Raw genomic sequence first — 21,367 nt, forward strand, 5'->3', positions numbered from 1 at the left:
ATATATATATATAATTAATTTATTTATAGTGGCAGTGTGCTGTAACATGGAATATGTACAGAAATCAAATAAATAAATCATTAAAAAAATCATCAAAGAGCATTAAAAAGGTCATAAACCTAGGTACCTGGGATTAAATGTTTTGCTCGTGATTTACAGTCGATATGGCCCAGGGGAAGCAGCTGTTTGTTAATCTGGTGGTGTGTGATCTGATTGTCCTGTAGCAGCGTCCTGAGGGCTGCAGGTAAAACAGGTTGGGTGGGTAGGGTTCCTCAGGATTGCCTAGATGCAGTGGTTCTCTGAGGTTTTGGAGCAATGTACCCCTTGTGTAGTACTTTTCCAGCCAAGTACCCCCTAGCAAGTGCGGAGCTTCCTGGTTGGAAACACAAGTAAACAGGACTTGGCAATTAGCGCACAATTTGTTAAAATTTGTACCTAATGAAACCCTTTCACGTTTCAGTCATTTTATAAGGACAAACATGTTATCAATGATTCATAAATAATTTCCAATTTTTGGGCAAGCACAGTTACAATATCTTTATACTGCAGACCGATCTCAAAATAAAACTTAATAAACTTCTCCAGAGGGTGAGGAAACTCCATTGTGTCCACGGTGACGCAACTAACGAGTGTGTTGTACATCCTGCTTAATATAAAAGTATTGCGAGGGAACGCAAAAGTATTGCGAGGGAACGCAAAAGTATTGCGAGAGCACGCAAAAGTATTGCGTGGGCACGCAAAAGTATTGCGAGGGAATGCAAAAGTATTGCGTGGGCACGCAAAATAAAAAAAAATGTCCATGTTACCTGGGGGGCTCCGTATAATTCAAACTTACACACCCCACTAATATATATTTTGTTGTTGGGAATTCGGAAATATTTCTTATAATTTAATTTACCTTGTGTTTTCATTGTAACCATTTCATAAGATTGGTTCATATCCCCATGCTTAGATTTTCCCTCACCAAAAAACTTTGTGGCACAACAAAAACTAAACATGCTACAGTTAACTTATATGCAAAACTTTACTTTTAAGATTTTCCAGACAAGAACATTTTAGCCATGTAAAAAACTCATAATGAATAAGAATAATAAATAATTGAAATGTATGTACCTTTATAAAATCTACTGTAAAAGATTATTTTTAAATAGTGGAAAAACACAAATATAGGAAAAAAATAAAATAAAAAATAGAATAAACCTGAGCAATATTGATTTATTCTATATACTTATTAAATTTTTTGAATATTACTCAAAGTATTTCTTTCCAGAGAATACTTTATGCCCATAGATGCATTCACGTGCATTGAGCGTGTTGGACATTAGACTCCCATGACGGCACACATATGTCACGTAAAGACATTGTGGATCACTATTATATAAAAACGAAGTGTAAATCTGTTATCGTTCATTTAAGAGTTATTCAAAAGAATCAATTCATCATTTCTCTAAGCCCTAGGGTTGACAGAGTTTTAACCTAAACAGACATGCCCAAAATAAATCCAAAATAAAAAATCTTAGTATGCATAATCTTGGTCTTGGTAGATAGTGTTAAGATATTATTTTAATTTTTCTTTGAATGTTTAACTTGTGCATGACCTTAATTAAAATATTTAATTGCAGCTTTGCAAGTTGGGGAAAAATAACACACACTTAACAAGAACATTGTGTAAGCTGGGTTAACATGTTGCTGACTAGTTAGTTATAGCATCCAACCATTGTTTAGGTTAGACAAGGTATAACTACTGGGTTCAGGGAAAGGGGTTCTGATTTTGGCTGTTAATTGTAAAAATAAATATCTTAATTTGAGAGCAGTTGTTTGTTTTCACTGGCCAAAATCAATGAACACGTGTGGAAGGAAAATCTCAGGTAAAAGATTTTAGCGTGGAACAGTACCTATATTAATTAAGGAAGTGGGAAATTAGTAACTACTTGGTTAATACTGTGGGAAGAAGTACCTGGTCTTTATTACCTGTGTATTTTAAGGTTTTCTTTAACAATAGCCAAGACATCAAAGAACATAAATCCCATGTCAGTAATATTGTGACTTTTCCTATGCCTAAGAAAATTGTGATGAACCAAAAAAAAATTTTGTTTTCCTCCCCTTAATCCATTTTTAATGGTGGACAAAACACCATGATAATTATTCTATGCATAAAGTTGCCACTAAATGCAGCAACTGTTTTACTACAATTGTACCAAAATATACAAGGATATGACCAGACACATCTTGTAAGGACATCTGGCAGCAAAATACTTACGATTTTCACCACAAAAGGCAATGACATATACCCACTATCACAAAATTAAAAAAAAGATTAAAATCAACAAATAGTGACAGAATATATATATGTGTATATATATATATATATATATATATATATATATATATATATATATAATCATAGTCATTATGACCTTGGCTTCAAAAGTTTTATCTAACTGGACCTCTTTAAATTTTAGTTGAATACACCTGGTTAAGTGCCAAAAAGAATATGATTGCGCATTTTCACCATTTAGTCTGTCTTAAACGGTTTGTAAATCTCAACCATTTTCAACAAAACTTATCAGCAAAGAAACTCAGTAAAAAAAGAAAACCTAGATATTGTTTACAAGTAGGAACCAATTATTTAGTAAGGTAGAATAGGATAGAATAGTATTCTGAACAAATATTGGATCAGCTTTAAACCAGAAGAGGAAAAACTTAAATTTCTGTTCAGATTTGGGATTGAGCTGATCTTCACATTATTATTTGACTTTGGTCAACTTTTGTCTTTTCCTCTACATTAAGGAATTGTTTATAAACGGTTAATTTATTTAATCTATGGGCTGCACGGTGGTGTGGTGGTTAGCACTGCAGCTTCACAGCAAGAAGGTCAGCTGAGCCTCGGCTGGGATGAGGTTTGAACCTGGGGGGCGGTGGCCTCTCTGTGTGGAGTTTGCATGTTCTTCCTGTGTATGCGTGGGTTCTTCCAGGTTCTTCGATTTCCTCCCACCGACCAAAGACATGCATGTTAGGTTAATTGGTCACTCTAAATTCTCCCTGTGAATGCGTGTGAATAGTTGTTTGGTCCTATCTGTGTTGGCCCTGTGATGGACTGGTGACCTGTCCAGAGTGTATCCTGCCTCTCACCTGCTAAAAATGCTGGCATAGGCTCCAGCTTACCCGTGACCCGTAACGGACTAAGTCATATAAAGAACAAATATTTAGTCTATGCAAAAAAAATAAATAAATAAAAATATCTAAAGAGCTAACAAACTGTATTGCACCATTTTAATGCTTGTGTGTGAACAATGTTCATGTTCAGCTCTTTGAACAAAATCAGTTACTGCACAGAGAAATCAAAGATGTATTATTTCTTTAAAAAAAAAGAAAAAAGACCAATGCCATCTGTTAATGAATGAAGGATACACAACTCGAAGGATTGAGAATGTTCTTTCTCTCCATTTCAGCTGCATGATCTCCAACAAACAAATCTAAGTATATTCCATGGTGTCAAAAAGCTACAATTATTATTATTATTATTATTATTATTGTTATTATCATTTTATCTTTAGTAGTCATCAACTGCTCTGACATGAAAATCCCAAATTAATTAATGAGTAATGACAGTTCAATCTGGTGTAGCAGTTAGTAACTCTTACACCCAGAACATTACTGTATCAGCTGCTCTTTCCCACCCTGACAGCCTAATTGAAAATCACACCTCAAAGCATATTGTTCAAAGAGATTTTTTTTCTGCCTTATAATGATTTTCTCAATAAAATTTATAGCTTGGTGTGGGAGTTGCTTTGAGCTTATCAGACTTTGAGCACTTAATCTTATTTAATGTGTGTGCTGCCTTGGCTACATTCACAAAGTGATTTCAGATATAGTGTGTTAATCAGTTCTACACACTTCGTATTGACACGTCCGTGGATGGGTGTAAACTGTCTTCAGTAAGAGAGTAGAGCTCTTTTGTGTTAACCCTGGTGTGCAACTAGGTAGACAATTAGCATATCGGGGGAAGCAGATTGCTGACTTTTTTCTCAGGGGATTTCTGTATGCCCCTCCCCATTTGGCAGCTATTTGTTGTGTTGTGGTTGAACCAGTTCTTGAGCTTTTTGGACGGCCTGCCAGAAAGTCTTAAAGGCAAGCCAAGGGAAGAAAAATGAGCTTCCTTATTTTTCATCTGTCATTGAGTTTACTCTTGTGTGATATCATTACTATTTCATGGTAAATAACTTGAGAATTATGCCTGCACAATTTGAGCTTCATGTACAATTGCACCCATTAATTGTTTTGCATATTGAAATGCAGATGTAATGAGGTACAACAGTTAACATAGATTGAGATCATTTGCATTAGCTTCTTACTAATTAAACATGCATCATGAAGTATTTTGACATTGCACTTTCTTCTTGTCACTAGGGATGTGCTGAGACATAACTGTTTTCATCATGATCAATAACAGATGCATCTCACTCCTACACACCATGGTTTCAGAGTGTGACTCAAAGTTGCACATAAGTGATCTTTGGTGTCAAAACAAGCTTAAGCTGTTACTGCGGTTCTGGGCAGCTCTAAGGCATATAATCCCCCTCACTTTCACTCATTCTTTATGTTGATCTTGGTTTAACCCTTTATAGGGCACTCATTGAAATACTCCAAAATTAAAAATTTTAACCCTAAAGTGTAATTCTGATATGTAACAAGACTTGGGCTTTACCTTTGTATTACACACAGTTTGACCTGTGCTTCGTGTTAGTATGTGTTTTGCCATTTCATTAACCTTTGTGTTAAACTTTTGTCACACATGTTGGGCTAGCTTAGGCTATTTGTTTGTGGTGGTGTTCACTTAGTTTATTGGAACTGCTGCTCCTTTTGGTATTTAGTTAACACGCTGAGTGTTACGGCCGCCTGCTTGCCGGCTCAGCGACCAGCAGGACTGCAGCCTGGTGGCAGCTGACTGACAGGGAGTGCATCATGTGGCGCCGCTCCCCCCCTCCACCTGGATTGGCCGGCTCGTTACTGGAAGGCGGGCTGTTCGTCCTTTGGAGCCCTATTTAACACTCATCGGCAGCATTATTCGAGGCAGCTGTGGACAGTGGGACACATGCCTGCCAGCCTGAGAGAATTACGGACTACTGTGTGGAATTAGCGAAGAATAACATTAAGGACTTTGAGTTGTGTGTGGTGTTCCCTACCCTGAGTGAGGTGAAGTTAACCTTGGTTTGATTTTGTATACTTAATTCCGCCTTTGTGCGTGTTACCCGTTTTTGTGGACATTTTCTTTTGATTATTTTTATAGTAATTGTGATACCCTGTAACGGGACACTTTAAGTTGGTTAATCATTCTGCTTTGTTCTTATTTAGCTTGGCCGATACCAGAGCGGTATCTGGAACCCATTTTGTTAAAATAAATTATATTTCCTTTTAACTCTGGTATTCGGCTCTCTTTGTGTTCCGTCCTCCTTACCCCTAGAGCACGAGGACGTAACACCGAGTTATGTGCACTCTTTTGTTTATATAATCTTTGTATGGAGTATTTGGTTGGTATAGGTGTCAGTGTGTGTGCGCAACTCGGGGGAAACTCTGAGAGCACGACAGAGACATCAGCTCTGACATATGTCATGTATTTCCTATTCAGTCTATGCGCACATCAGCTAAATAACAGACTGTTTAGTTTTTTTAATAAAAGAACTTAGTATAAATCGTTTGAGCAAACAAGACTTAAAGGCTTCTGCTGTGACTTGCCATTACATAGAAATCAGATCAGAATAGTTCAATTTGATCCGGTAGGGGTATGATGTTAGGGGACACACATAAACTTTTTCTAAAGATTAGTTATGGAAATTGGGGGTTGTCTTATAATCAGGAGAGAGAGTGGAGAGAGGACATTATATATATATATATATATATATATATATATATATATATATATATATATATATATATATATATATATATATAATCAAGCTCCTCTAATTTTTAAATTTACATCTAGTCCAGGCTAAGCCCAGGGTGTCATTAAAAGCTGGAGACGCCCCTGTTTTCAACTACGCCCCTGTTTTGCTCTAACAGATACCCGCTGATTGGTCAGATTGCACAAACTGTGACAAGCTTGATCCCTGATGATTAGCTGGGCCAGACCACATTTTTCGACAAGCGCAACGTCATTTAGGAGGGCTGCGGGAGTGATCAAATATAGTCACTTGCCCGATAAAGGGTTAATATTTTTAAAAATATTTACATTTTTGTAACAATTAGAGGAATATCTGTTAATTTTCTATGATGCTATATGGGAAATGGAATCAATTTGCAATTACTGGTCCAGATGTCTTTAGCTCCCCAATCACACAAATCTAACTTCTGTTCAGCCTTTATTTAAACCCAAGTGAAGCAAAAGCAACAGAGACAACGCCCAGCACATGCCTTAAAAATATTACTCTGAGGCAAAAGATAAAGATGTAGTTTAGGGTAAGAGTGGCTTAAAATCTATGGCTCTTCTAGTGTCATGACTATGGGCACAAGAGGACCCAAATTGCAGAATCGTAAAGGAGGCAAAAACCAGCAACAGTCTTTAAGGCCTTATGAAACAAACTGAACCACAAACAACAGGAAACAGGAAAAGGAATCAACATGAAATGATTAGACAACCAGACACCTGAAAATCAAAGGTTTATATAGGCCTACAGGGGCACTAATTACAAATGAGCAGCAGGTGAGGCAATTTGCAAAAGTCAGGTGTTACGAGGAAAGAAAATAAAAACAACACATGCAGAGGGTAACCGTTCTAAAAGAAATCAGGAAGTAGGATTAACTAGAATAATATTTCAACAAGGAATCTTTGAAAAACACAAAAAAAACACATAATCTTTGATTATGGAGCCAATTAGAAACACAAATCCAACATGATCTGACACCAAAAATGGAACCAAAGCCCACAAATAATAACATCTGGATAAGAAATCTTGTAAGATATATACTGTATCTAGATCAATTACTCTTTTCACAGCATTCTGTTAAAATTGTCACAAAATGACTTATCAAGTTGTAAATGACAAAAAGAAAGTCTAAAAATGACTAAATGCTGCATGTTTTAATATTTGTCAAGCTTGACTACCATGTGATGAAAGTTAGGTTGACTTCTCTGATGACATGATTTAACTTTCCACTACCTAAAGCAAAAACAAATGCAATTTAAAAGACAGTCTTTATAGAGGAATGTTCTATAATGAAAAGGAATTTCTTAAATTAAGTGAAAAATAAATAACATCAGGGGACATGGATCACAAAAACCTTCAGACAGCCAAGAGACAATCAAGCTCCCTGGTCTTGGTTTTTCAGTAGGTTCAACTTCACCCTTATCTACAGGCCTGGAACCAAGAACTCAAAGCCTGATGCCATTTTCAGGATATGTGCTCTTAAAGATCCTACTGCTAATCCAAATAACATTCTGTGACTGCGTGGTGACATCCCATGTTAACATGGGATGTCTGTCCCAGGTGATCCAGTGGGGTTGTCCATCTCGAGTGGCATGTCACCCTGGGTCTAACAGGACCCTTTCCCTCATTTAAAGGAAATTTTGGTGGCCAACCATGAAGAAGGACATCCGTGAATTTGTGGCTGCCTGTACTATCTGCTGACGAGGGAAAGACTTCGACCCAGCCACCCACGGTGCTGTTAAATCCTGTATCCCAAAATAACAAGACTAAGCAGAATTAGATCACAGTGCTATGCTAATTCATAATATATTCGCAACTGAAATACATAACAATATCTACTCGCTGTAGATATAATAATAAGTATTACAATGACAAGATGTAAAGTACAAATGGGTTGATACAAATGTTGATTGAACATAAGACAAATCCTTACAAATATTCAAATTATTATATGACAAATAGAACAATACAGAAGTAAATATAATCATTGTCCATGGATTACAAGAGTTGTAATCAAATCATCAGACAACTGAATTTGACATTTCTCTGCAAGACAAGCTGATTTTGGACGGAGACAACACAGGAAACCAGTTGTCTGTATTTATGCTAAGATCTAACTGAGCCTTGGTAAGTCATGAGAGTAGGGTCAGAAAATCAGAAAAGAAGATGTATAAAAAATCTCCAAGTTTTATCAACAGATAGTGGATTTATTCAATTTAAATCAAAACAGATTTCTCAAAAAATGACGCCGCCTTCACTATAATGCCTGTAAAAGCAAACCTAAAAAAGAGATTTAAGCAGTTAGGATGTTTATTTATCATTAGCTATGTTTACATGGACAAAATATTTCATATATCCGATTGAAATCAATCTGATCACAGATACCAGCTGACATGTTTACATGGACACTAGATAGAGTGCAGTTTTATTTACACGATGAACAGATTTAATATGATTGTAATGCTTTTAACCTTTTTACTACTGGGTTGGTTCTACCTTTAGAACTGCCTTAGCTCTTAGTTCTCATAGATTCAACAAGGTGCTAGAAACATTCCTCGAGGATTTTGCTCCATATTGACTTGATAGCTTAGTCTCCTGCCTCCACGACTCCAGATGAATGGCAGTAAATGGATTGATGGATGGTTAGCGAAACTTGAAAGGCAAGTCAAATAAGATACATCACCAACTAGATGTACCAGTCAATCCACTGAACAGTACACTTATCTAAGTGGACCTGAGAAGAGATCCAACTTTGCATCCAATTCAGCCCAAAAGAACAAGATATTTTCAAGTTTTTATTCATTGTGGTCCCTAAAGTTGTAGTTGGGTGAAGTACAATAAAGGTTTTTTTTAAAAAACTGACATGCCAAGCTGCTATAGCGCCTACTGACAAAACAAAGGCTACTTCGGTAAGTAGGCGACTCGTCTTTTTTAAAAGAGCACCTCTGATTATCTCTCTTTTAAATAGAAATAAGTTATATATTTAGGCATATGGACAGCATTTAGTAAACTATGCTGTATCATATTGTCATGACTGCACCCCCATCCACAAATCCATCACGACAAAAAATAGCCTACAGGCTTAAGGTGGCACATCTGACTTAGTGGTTTGAGAAGAGCTGCCTGGTCCTTGACATCAACAAGATCACAGAGATGAAATAGACTTCAGGAGAAAAGAAAAAACAGCTCACTTCCCCTCCACATACATGAAGAAGAAGCAGGATGTGGAGGGACTAAATTTCCTTGGAGCTACTTTGTTCAGCTACCTGACATGAACCATCAACACCTCAGTTCTTCATAAGGAAGCTGAAACAAGCACAATTCCCCCAGAATCAGTTGCTTAACTTCCACAGAAACCCAGTTGAGAGCATCCTCACAAAAGGCATCACAATGTCATACAAAAGCTGTACAGTGAAGATGGCACAGCGTGCTGTTGTCAGCTAGTTGTCAGACATACAGCTACATGGCTAATTTGTTGGTCAGAGGCTTCTTGTAGTAGGCCAGTACTAAGGTTGTTCCCCTACATTCTACTCCACTGCATTTTGGCTCTAAAACCATATTAGCCTACAAAAAAAACACATAAATATCTAAACATGTATAATTACATAATGATACCTTCACTTAACATTTTTGCCTAACATTTTATACTGTGTGATGCTAAAATCCAAGTGGAAGCTGTGTTGAGTAAATACAGTTAAAACAACAAATACCAGATTGCCAGTTTATGGACCTAAACTATATAATGACATCTATAAACAAAATATAAATATGAAATGGAAAAGTATGGCCTACATTTAAAACATGTGTTCCTGCTTTATGCTAAACTATCATCATAACCCTGTGTTGAATCAATTTTCAAATTGTGACTACTTTGCAATGCCGCCTGCTAGCTGTGTGAGTGATGGCCAGCAATAAACAAGTCCTAATGCCAGCCAGTTAATAGTCTTCCCAGCTGTGTGAATCTTACAGCTTTCAGGATCCTTGTTGTGCCAGTTGTTCATTTCTGCCAGTGCTTACCAGCCCAAACTCCACAGTATTCCAGCATAATTCCTTTCCCAAACACATTATTTACCCCCTTTATACTCTTGTCATACCAAACTCTGGCAGGTCCTTTATTCTGCCTGCCCAAAAAAGATGTTTGCACATATGCATACCATTCATAGGACAAAAAGTGAAAAACAAACTTCAACAAAACCTCATGGAATATAATCATTTTCAGTAGCTGAAAAAGACACTTATTCCTTTTTCAATATACACAGGTACAGAGCTTCTCTGGCCCCACGGGAAAAAAGAAAGAGATGAAGCCATTATGAAGGACTAACTAGTATACTCTCCTATCCATCTGTCTTGATGTAAGGGAGGCATTTGTTTTATTCATTTTTCCATTCATCCAGCTGACTATAGAAAAATCTTCTTTGGTTAACTGCTAATGCTGAGTGCTTGGCACATAATTTCTTGCCTGGCCACAGCTTGAGCCAACATCCATTTACCTCCTCATGTTTATGGTTGTTCCCAGTAAACTTATGTCATTACAACCTCAATCACGTTACATGAGTTCAGTAGGGCCCAAATAGGGCTGAATAGAACTGGAAAGTTTGACCCTCAGCTTTTATATGTTAGTTGGTAATTGCCTTCGTAATTCATTAGCATTACCAAATAATGTGTTAAAGTTATCAAATGCCATTAAATTATATATAATGCACTGGTTATATGATACCACAGATACTGTTTTTATATTAGACAGCACAAGGCTATGACATGGGAATTAGCTTTGGATGTAGAGTGTGAGTTACCAGGTTGTTGTATGCCACAAGTATGTATGATATATTACGGACTGAGCATCTTGTTTAATCAGGTGGACGAGGCATTACACTCCTGGAATGCTTCCTGTAAGAGAGAGCAAAAAGTAGCATGACTCAGCTGAATCCAGAGGGCTCCAGAAGTAAAGGTTTTCTTGAATATCCTGTCCATTGCAAGTCGCTTTGATCAATAACCCTTCATTTCTGATTTTTATTTTATGTATTAATTTATCTTTAGCAAAGTCTGCATGTATTTGTAAAGTAGAACTCCTTGATTGTTGCATCAACTCGTAGCATCTTTAAGTACTCTAGCTGCATTTCATATGTAGAAATCTTTTCCAGGAACTAGGTTCTATTTAGAGGTCACTTCCTAGATCCTCTCCATATCCCTTGTGGAAACCAAGGGCTACACAAGGGGAGAATTTTGCCCATGAAATAGGTGCTGGTATAAAGATATAATTTTAAAGCACCCAAAACCTTTGGGACAGGGCTCAAAGCACAAACATTTTTTTATTGGTCTGGTTGGTCAGCATTTCTTTCTTTCTGGTGATTTTTGTTTTATTGTTTGTAGAAAAACTTGTAAAAGAGTTTTATTTTTTTAAATATAAATCTTTAACATGCATTTGTTATATTTATTTACATGACAGAGATGTGAAGCCTGCTTGAACATAAAAAACACACAACTACCAGAACAAAAAAAGAAGAAAAAAACAACCCCCCCCCCCCCCCCCCCCCCCCCCAAAAGAAGGACTAAGAACTTGTCAGATGTGTTGTAATTCAGCTGCAATGCGTTAATAATTTAACAAGTAATTAAAGGAATTTTAAAAGTGTTTGAGATTGCCACAGCAGATTCCATTATGCAGAAATGGGAACTCGAGTCTAGGACTCGGACTCAAGTTGCAGTTAAGTTAATTTTAGTAATTTTGTTGCACTTCTTGTTGCACGGCAGAAAACATACTGGTTGACAAAACAGTTCCAAATAATTCAGCAATCGTTGCACCTTGTTTTAACTCATACAGTATTATTATCTTGCCTGGACTTAATCTTTCTTTGCTGAAAGATTCATGATACATTGCCATATAACTTTGGTGCTTTTTGTCTAATGTTGGTAATGTTTTTAAAGCTTTGTAATTGTTGGTTGAAGATGAGATGTTTGGCTTCATAACGCACCATGTTTGCAAAATTGGACCAATCTGCCTTATGCTATGAGGGTAGTGTATCTTAAAATTATGTTTTGGCAAGATATTTATTCCAGGAAATAATTGCTTGAACAGCTCATGATGATCAATGATTAAGTGTTTGGTTATGCCTTCTGATAGGACAGGTGAAAATACAAAATTAACAATATGTAGAAGCAAAAGTAGGAGATGCCATTGTTCATCATTTCTCTCAATCAAATCACCAATTAGGCATATTGCATAACAAGCACCAAGATTGTTTGTCATCCAACCCCAAATCATTAATCCCAGCAATCAACTTGTCTGTTTGCAGAGATGAACCATTTCACCGCTGACTGAAACCATTGTCATTTGCATGTATTCTATCAGCCAATTGTTTAGCAATGAGGAAGTTGCATTGAAAGCAAAATCAGTTTCAACTCAAACTGACCAACCCCCTCTAAAATATCATGCATTATATCTACAGAGAAATTTGATTTCATTTTATTTCTTTATTTTAGAATTAAAATACACATACACATTTATTTATATAAATATATATATATATAGCGTCCTCCCCGGGCGCAGTAATTAGAGGCAGAGGAGGAGCGGAAACTTGGACTTTAGGTGGATGACTAGAGTCCCATCACGGGACCCTTGGAAACATGGACTTGAGCTGGATGAGGAGTGTCCTATCCCGGGACCCATCCTGAGACCCCCTCAGAAACAGGAGCAAGGCTCGGCGTCGGTAGTGTCAGCGACAAGGCCCACCACAACGCTGAACAGAACGTGAGAAGTTGAAGCACTGGACGGGTCTTGGGCACTGGTGTGGGTTTCTTGAAGCACTGGACGGGGACTTGGCAATGGAGTGGACACTGAAGTGCTGCACAGGACCTGGGTGCCGGCGTGGGATGCTGAAGCGTAGGAGATGACACAGGAGACACGGGCCATGGATCTGGTGGCGGTGGTACGAGGGAAGGTGTGTTGGATCTGACTACCGCAGCCATCCATACGGACCCATAAGACATTGGTCTGCCATGACCGCCAGTCTGGACCCCCAGAACGCCAAACTGACAGGAGCGTGATCCATCTGACACAGACAAAGCGGGAAACACGACGGGTACACGACATGAAGACTACAATGGACTGGGAACCTGAAAAAGGAAACCAAGGTACACACACACACACACACACACACATATATACACATATATATGTATATATATATATATGTATATATATATATAAGGACTAATGATGAATAGGTGAAGTGAGTAAACAAATTATTGTTATTATTATTAAACAAAACTAAACATGACAGGACTACATAAACTTAAATCAAAATTCAGAAATCATGACGCTGAAAGACTGAGACGCAAAACAGTTATATCTTCTTGTAAAGATACAACAACCAATAAGTAGTGAGACAAAACTAGTTGTAAATTGTAGTTGTTTTCAATGTACTTTACCAGAGGATAACATTTTTTGTCTTTTATCCTGTGTACTGCAGGCTCCCCTATGTCCAAGCCTGGCCATCACTCCTAAAAAAGTATTTATACATACCTTCCATAAATTCACCTAAATAGTCATATAAAGAAATTTTCCTGACTAAATTCTAATGTCTGATCCAGCCATCAATCCACTGCTCAGCTCAAGACAATAAAAAGTACCACCACTTATCTCTCTTTGCAAACTTAGTTTCTGTCATTTTCTTCTTCTTATCCTCCTTCTTCCTCCTCTGCTTCTTCTTTTTCTTGTACTTCTTGCACTTTTTTCCTTTCTTTATCTAATCATCAGAAGATGAGGAGGAGGGAGGAAGAGGAGGAAGAAGTTGCAGGGAAGTAAAATGCTGCTTGCTTGAATGACTCTGATGAGTCAGAGAAGTCTGAGTCATGTAAGTGATCTAAAACATCTAACTCAGCACTACTGTTCTCGATGTCTAATGCGAAAGAAAGAGAAAGACATTAGTACAGATACACATAACACCAAAATACAGTTATAACCTTTATAGACTTTTTTAGTTTTTAGAGATAAGCATTCTTAAAATGTTTAACAGTTAAAATGTGGTACAATCTAAAAAGCGATCCTTGTGTTTACTGTCAGTTTGTGATGTTTCCTTTAGTGAAATAGCAGGCAATACCCAGGTAAGTTAGGGCCAGTTCCAAAATTCAGTAATATTTAAGGACAGTGTAAGATGTTTCATTCAAAGTGAATACAAACAGTTAAACATATTTTTAAGTATTTAATTAGATTACTTATAAAATAAATAAATAAAAATGTTTACCTGTATTCTAAATGTTATGTTATAAGTCTTGTTTATAATAATCTGTGTTTACATATCATCTAATTCTGATGTGATCAGAATACATTTGAAAATATCTGGTCCTGTTTATATTCCAGCCCCAGCAGTCATCCTGCTAAATGATAAGTACATAAGTATCCATAAATACATAAGTATTCAAAAATGTAGCTTTTACATTTTTTGTTTTTTATTTTTTGCACATTAAGCATTTACCTACTGTAATTGCAAATGTCTTACATTCTGACAACTGCTTCAGTAGGGAGTCTTTCTTCTGTCAACTCAGCAATTTTCTTTGACTGAAGACATTTTTTCTTTCCTTTACTAAGTTGTGTGTGACATTTCTTAGCAAACAGCACAGCTGTTGGGGATTTTGTCACTCCTAAAAATGACACATCAAGTTGTTAACATGATCTGTTTGTGTTAATTATTCATTAAGTTAGTTATACTGTCTGCAATAAATAAGGCTTTGATTACATTAGCACCTTTTTTTGGTTAAGAGCAAGGCTCTGAGACTGGTTTCACATCTATCAGGTAATTATGCAAAATTGGACATCTCACCTAACTCACATGTTATGTTTACTTTATGTGTATTTGAGCATTGACTTTAATCTGTGGGCTCATATTGATCCTAAATATATTTTTGTTTACACACAGTATGGGTCCTGAAAACAATGGTCCTGAAACATATCTAGTAATTCACATAATATTTATATAGAATTAACATATTATTTATGTTAATTATATTACTTTATTGTGTGTGCTTCTTCTACTGATCAAAAAGGTGTGGTACAAGTCAGCTTCAACTTTTTAGCTAAATACATTATTTGCAGTTAGCTAAATTAGCACAAAGGTTACGAGGTGTGTGGTAGATAAATATTTGAAATAATTTGCTGCTGTCCACTTAATTTTTTCTCCTTGCTCTGTGGTTGTTTCATCACTTTTCTGGTTAAACCGTTTCCTCAAACCTGTTGAAAGCTTTCGGGCACCATCAGTAGGTGAAGTTGCTGCCATTTCTTCTGCTCGTTGTAGTGCTCTTAATGGCACATGCACCCCTCAGACCCAATTAGCTTTCACTACTCAAGCTGACATGACATCATTTCCCATCGTGCTTTGTAGTCCATGCTGGCGAGATGTGCCGCTGTAAACTGCAGGTTTTAGATTACGTCTGAGCAAGACAGTGATAACGAACACAAAACTAACCAGCATGCACTACGGCAGAAATCTAATCTATGCAGGCCTGTGGATAGATACCAGAATAGATACTTACAAAGATGATACATTTAGTTAGGAAAGTGAGTGAGCTGGTGGAGGGAAAGTACATCTTAAAGTTATAAAATGGATGCAAAAGCAAACTTAAAGTACTTCGAGTGACTCGAGTGTGATAATTTCAGGCTAATTTATTTTAATATGTGAGTCTACAAGAGCAAGAATTAATCTATCATTTTTCACAAACTCCTTTATTTAGGCCCTCAGATCAGCCTCTTCCAGTGCAAATGTGCCACAATGCCAACAGAGGTGGAAAACGTCATCTGCCAATAAATACGTAAGGTAATGATGCTGTTTGCTAACACTTTCATGCATTGTTACAATATAGTAAACTGTTTCTAGCTACTCTTGCTAAGCTAATCTCGAGGATCAGAGAATGGTAATTGGGTGTTTTTAGCTTGGTCGTTATGTTTGTAAGTGTGGGTTAATTCCTTTAGTTTGACCGTTGCTTACACACTATCGAAACAAAACAGACAACTTATCTGGTTTTACTTAACAGCTGGTGGCTCAGGGTCAGAAACGCAGTCCTTGATTGTAGGAAACGACCCTCCTTTCAACTAAAGCCTGGTTGCCTGGGTTGTACTGGTTCTTATTCATCCAGCAGTATTCAGTAAAGTGCCAGTCATAAATGCAAACATTGGTACAACTCTGTGGCTGGCTCCCAAAAACAAACTTCATCCATTGCTGTCGAGCTGATCTTTCCTTCGGGAATTTGAGCCTAATTTTTTCTTGTGTGACATGTTGACACTGAAAATATTGTGGTGTCCAATGCAGTTTTAACCTCTTCTGCCTTACACTGAGTAGTGAAGGTGGGTGTACTTTTTTTCTTGTGAACGTGCACACCCTGGAGAAGATGACCCCCCCAGATACTGAACATAGAGACACACTGGAAAACTCAAACATGAGTTTATGTGATTAAAAAACAGCTTCCAACAACCTCATGGGGACTGTATACTATATGTCTGACACTTTGCACTTTGAATGCTGACTGGTGTCTGTTTTAAACTCCAAATAAATTGCCCATATGGGATAAATAAAGTTTTTGGAATCTAAATCTTACCCAACACATTGAAACGGCATGGAGAATCTATAAGCAGAATGTGTGGAAACTCAGAAGAAACCGCACAGAAGAATTACTGCTGGACAACTTTGCAGTTATTAAATGGTACAAATAGTTGTCAAAATAACATCATAATGGACCCCTAGGACGTCTCATTCATGACATTGGAAACCTCTATATATGGATGATGAGGGAGTTTATAAAGAAGGTGTTCTTAGTTGTTGTATGTCTGTGACCCTAGTTGCCACTTTAATTTTAAAGCCACAGGTTAAAAGTACTGAGTAGAGAGCTGTAACACCAAGAGGAGGCAAAAAGAAAGTTTGACCAAATTTATTGGTACGAAAGGATTTTTTTTAAAGAGAATTAAATCCCTGTAGCGTGAGTTGGTGGCAGTATCTGGTTCTCTCTCAATAATGTGTAAGCAACACAGTGCGTTGAAAAGCAGTAGTCACATACACAGCATGTCATGCCCTTCTGTTATCGCCGTAGCTATTGTTGTCTGAGTTGGAAGCAGCCCTTGGATCACCACTGTCTTTGCCATGCAAGTCCAAAACATACTGCAAATCCCTTGCCTCCTTGCCATAAATCTGTGGGTAAAACATAAGCCCCTCCTCTGCCTGCTGCAGACTGGCTCACCACTCCAAATCTCTTGAAAGTCATTGGCTATCTGAGCCAACACTTAATATTCCATCACCTGCAATCCATACTGTAATCATGGTCACAGGTGGAAAAGGAAAAAGTAAATGACACTAAACACAACCTCTCCTCAAAACAAAGCATCCAGCTGAATTCACCATGAAACAAGTAAAGCTACCAAACATGCCATAAGGGAAAATAACAAACACGAAAGAAAACCCAAAATGAACCACCTTATGACATGTTATGATTACGTCACTGTTCAAATAAATGTTATTCTGCTGTCACCTTTAAGCATCACTTCCTCATACATGGACACTGTTCTTGAATTATTTGTTTCTTTGACATTTGTTACAGATAATTTGTAACAGGTAAAGATTTATGAATGATGAGTAACATAAGTGATGAGTTGGTTACACTTTACTACCATATTTTTTAATAATCACTTATTATTTCCATTTTGTAAAGGATTAGTTCATCATTAATTAATCACCTATTAATAACTTACAACAGAACATATTTATAAAGTGTTACCAAATCAGGTTAACGCCATCAGATTGGCTCTACTGGATGTGTTTAGAAGTAGAATGAGAGATTTCTATAAACTGCGGCTGTGCCATGATGGCATTAAACTGGGATCAGACCCACTGTAAACAACAGGGTTTTACTGGGTCTATTAGATAAGTAGAGTTTGCTGATTTAAGAATGTTAGGAATATTTATTGGACCTGCAAGTATTGGATCTAAATTAATTGAAATTTTGTGATTTTTTTTTTATTTATCTTTTAAAAAGTTTAAAATGAATATTTTCTGTACTCACACAGTTATTTCATTCCCTTTAAAAATTATGAAGATTTTTTTTTATTCTATTCTATTCTAGTCTTTACCTGAATGACTACCACCCAGTAGCACTCCCACCATCATGAAGTGTTTTGAGCGGTTAGTCAAATCATCAATCAATCACTTCCTTCATCCCAGACTCATTAGACCCACTTCAGTTTGCCTACAGGCCCAATAGGTCAGCTGAAGATGCCATCGCCTTTACCCTCCACACTGCCCTTTCCCATCTGGACCAGAGGGACACATATGTGAGAATGCTATTTATTGACTACAGCTCAGCATTTAACACCATCGTGCACTCCAAACTTGTCTCCAACCTCGGGCTCAGCAGCGCCCTCTGTGACTGGATCCTGAACTTCTTGACAGGTTGACCACAGGCTGTGTGGATGGTCGGCACCACATCCTCCACCTTGACTCTTGTCAACGGGGCTACATTAGACAGATTCAACGGCTTCAGGTTCCTTGGGGTTCATATCAGTGAGGACCTCACCTGGACTCATCACATTGACTTTATTACAACGTCAGCCAGACAGAGGCTCTTCTTCCTCCGCAGGATAAGAAGGCTCAACATGGACTCAAGGATACTCTGTAACTTTCACAGATGCTGACTAGCTGCATCACTGCCTGGTACAGCAGCTGCACCGCCCTCCATTGCAAGTATCTACAGAGGGTGATGAAAACTGCACAGCACATCACTGGGATGGTCCTGCCATGCATGGAGGACCACTACACCCATCGGTGTAGGAGGAAGGCCACCAAAATCATTAAGGACCCCAGCCACCCCAGTCACAAACTGTTTTGTCTGCTACCATCTGGCCGACGGTTTCGTAGCATTCAAGCCCGTACCACCAGGCTAAGGGACAGCTTCATATCACAGGCCACAAGACTTCTAAGACTTTCTTATTGCTTACAATATACTGCTCTATATAACTTATTTGTAGTATTCTTGCTTTTTGTGTTTGACTATTTTTATTGTGTTTTATATCCTTTTTAGCATTGTTAGGAGAGCCTAGGATTTAAGAATTTTACTGCCAATGATTATTAATGTAATTGTTGTGCAATGACAATAAATTCATTCTATTCTGTTCTATTCTATTCTATTCTATTCTACAGTCATTTAGAAGATGCTTTTCCCCAAAGTCACTAACATCTCAGAGTAAGAACAACACAAGCAAGAATTCAAACAGGTTGGGACATCGTGATTAAGTTGTAGTCAGACTGCTGTGAGTTGGACCCAGGTGCTGTCATTTTGTGCTAGAGCAGGTCTCCAGACTAACTTTTTTTACGAGGACCACAGTGGCCCCTAACTTCAATTTTTAGGAGCGCAAGCAAAAAAAATTTAAGGGCGCACACTGAAATCACCTTGCATAGCAAACATTCACATTTCCTCTCACTTTCACTGTATTAGTGATAAATACTTGAACAATAAATTCAGAAATTACAATGTTTACAATGCACATATTTTTGCAGTTGACATAAAAAAACATCTTACTGGCCACACTAATACAAAACAAGTAGACATAGAATTTGTCAAATCAAATCAGATTTGATGTTTTGATTTGATTTGATTTCCACTTTGTAGTCAAAGCAGAACTATCACCATCATCCCCCATAGGGCATGGTATGACTTGTCCATGTAGTTCCTGTATACAGCTTCAGGGACTGATACTGCTCTCCAGCCACTGTTGCCAACTCCTCAGTAAGAAAGGTAGCTATTGGCTGTCCTAAAAGTTGCTAGAAGCCGCTAATTAGCACAATCAGCCTATATATTTCTAATGGATGCTGCCATAAAGAGGGATGTCGTGGGAAAGGCAAAAATTGATAAAAAAGACAATCTAAAAATGTTTAGAACAGTAACTAATAATAATAATAATAAATATATTTAATTATGTCAATATTTTCTTTATTTTTTTTTGTTTAGTTTTTTTTTTTAAGTATTTTGTTTTTTTTAATTATCTAACATGTCACAACACTTAACTTTTTAAAATATTTTTGTTCACACTCTTCATTAATAGACATTACTCTGACTGTAAGCCAGCGCAGGATCATCCAGCAGCAGCTTTGTACGTTACATTTTCAGCCTGGTCATGAAACAGAGGTGAACGTCATCTGCTCTGAATATAGCTGCTGCTGCTGCTGGGTGAGGACCAAGCCTCGTATGAGTGCTTTTGAATGGGGGAGGGATCTGGGTAGCACCTGCTCCTCATTGGGAGGAGCGGGTGTTAGTCGCTTTTTTAAAAAAAAAGCTGCTAGAGGGGTCTGAAAATTCGCTAAATATAGCAACAAAGTCGCTAAGTTGGCAACACTGAGAAATAATAAATTCCCCAAAGACCCGTCTCTTTCCACACATAAGCCAATCACAGTGGTCGTTCGTCCCCGCTCACACTCACATTGACTGTCTGTTAAGCATGGACCTCACGGAGACAGGGAGAAGGTTAACATAACTTTATTATAAAGGAGAACAGAAAGGAATCTTTTACTCAGGCAATGGAAGGGCTGAATGGAGGTTCACGGAGTGAGTGCAGGAAAGGAGCGGGATCCATGCAGGTTTGAACACAGGGAGTGAGTGTGGTGCTGGGGAATATAAGGGCTGGCGAGTCAATGGGAAACAGGTGTGACAGGTTGGCTTGATTGGAGTGTGAGGATCAGCGACAGGTGTGGAGGATCAGGGGAGTGCTGATGGAGGATTAGCAGGACAGGCTGTGACAGTGTCCCCCCTTTCCAGGGGCTGGATTCCAGACGGCCGGAAGGCCGAGACGACCAATGGGATGCAAGAGGCCGGCCGTGAGGCTGCAACGACAGCAGACAGACTGCAGATGGAAGGCTGGGACACCGAGCAGACTTGGGCCGGGTCACGGGAGGAGGACCCAGAGGACGGGCAGCAGACATAGACCGGATCTCTGGAGGGCGACCCGGAGGATGAGCAGACCAGGGCCAGATCTCGGGAGGTCGAGCTCTGGGAGGCGCGCTGAATGGAGCTGCTGGAGCTGCTGGAGCACAGGGAGGTGAGCTGACTGCTGGATCTCTGGGAGGCACGCTGACTGGAGCTGCTGGCGCACTGGGAGGCGCGCTGACTGGAGCTGCTGGCGCACTGGGAGGCGCGCTGACTGGAGCTGCTGGCGCACTGGGAGGCGCGCTGACTGGAGCTGCTGGAGCACAGGGAGGCACACTGACTGGCGCACTGGGAGGCGTGCTGACTGGAGCTGCTGGAGCACAGGGAGGCGTGCTGACTGGAGCACTGGAAGACAGATAAATGTTAGTAATACGTCTGGCGGGCCACCACGTTTGCGCATTACTGTGAACTACTAGGCTGACGAGAGGAGCAGAAGTTTGTTAGCGACAAAATAAATTCAATTATAACTAATACAAGAAAAAGACAGG

At 38.4% G+C, this 21,367-nt stretch overlaps 1 long non-coding RNA gene across 1 annotated transcript; it reads left to right on the forward strand.

Annotated features, from left to right (window-relative positions):
• Positions 1-39: 39 nt before the first annotated feature.
• On the forward strand, positions 40-21,161 carry LOC121650082. Its single transcript, XR_006012213.1, has 3 exons — positions 40-304; positions 14,037-14,041; positions 21,151-21,161. It is a non-coding gene; the product is annotated as an uncharacterized LOC121650082 (long non-coding RNA).
• Positions 21,162-21,367: the final 206 nt, after the last annotated feature.

The sequence above is a fragment of the Melanotaenia boesemani genome, chromosome 12, assembly GCF_017639745.1.
Source record: "Melanotaenia boesemani isolate fMelBoe1 chromosome 12, fMelBoe1.pri, whole genome shotgun sequence".
Classification (NCBI taxonomy): Eukaryota; Metazoa; Chordata; class Actinopteri; order Atheriniformes; family Melanotaeniidae; genus Melanotaenia; species Melanotaenia boesemani.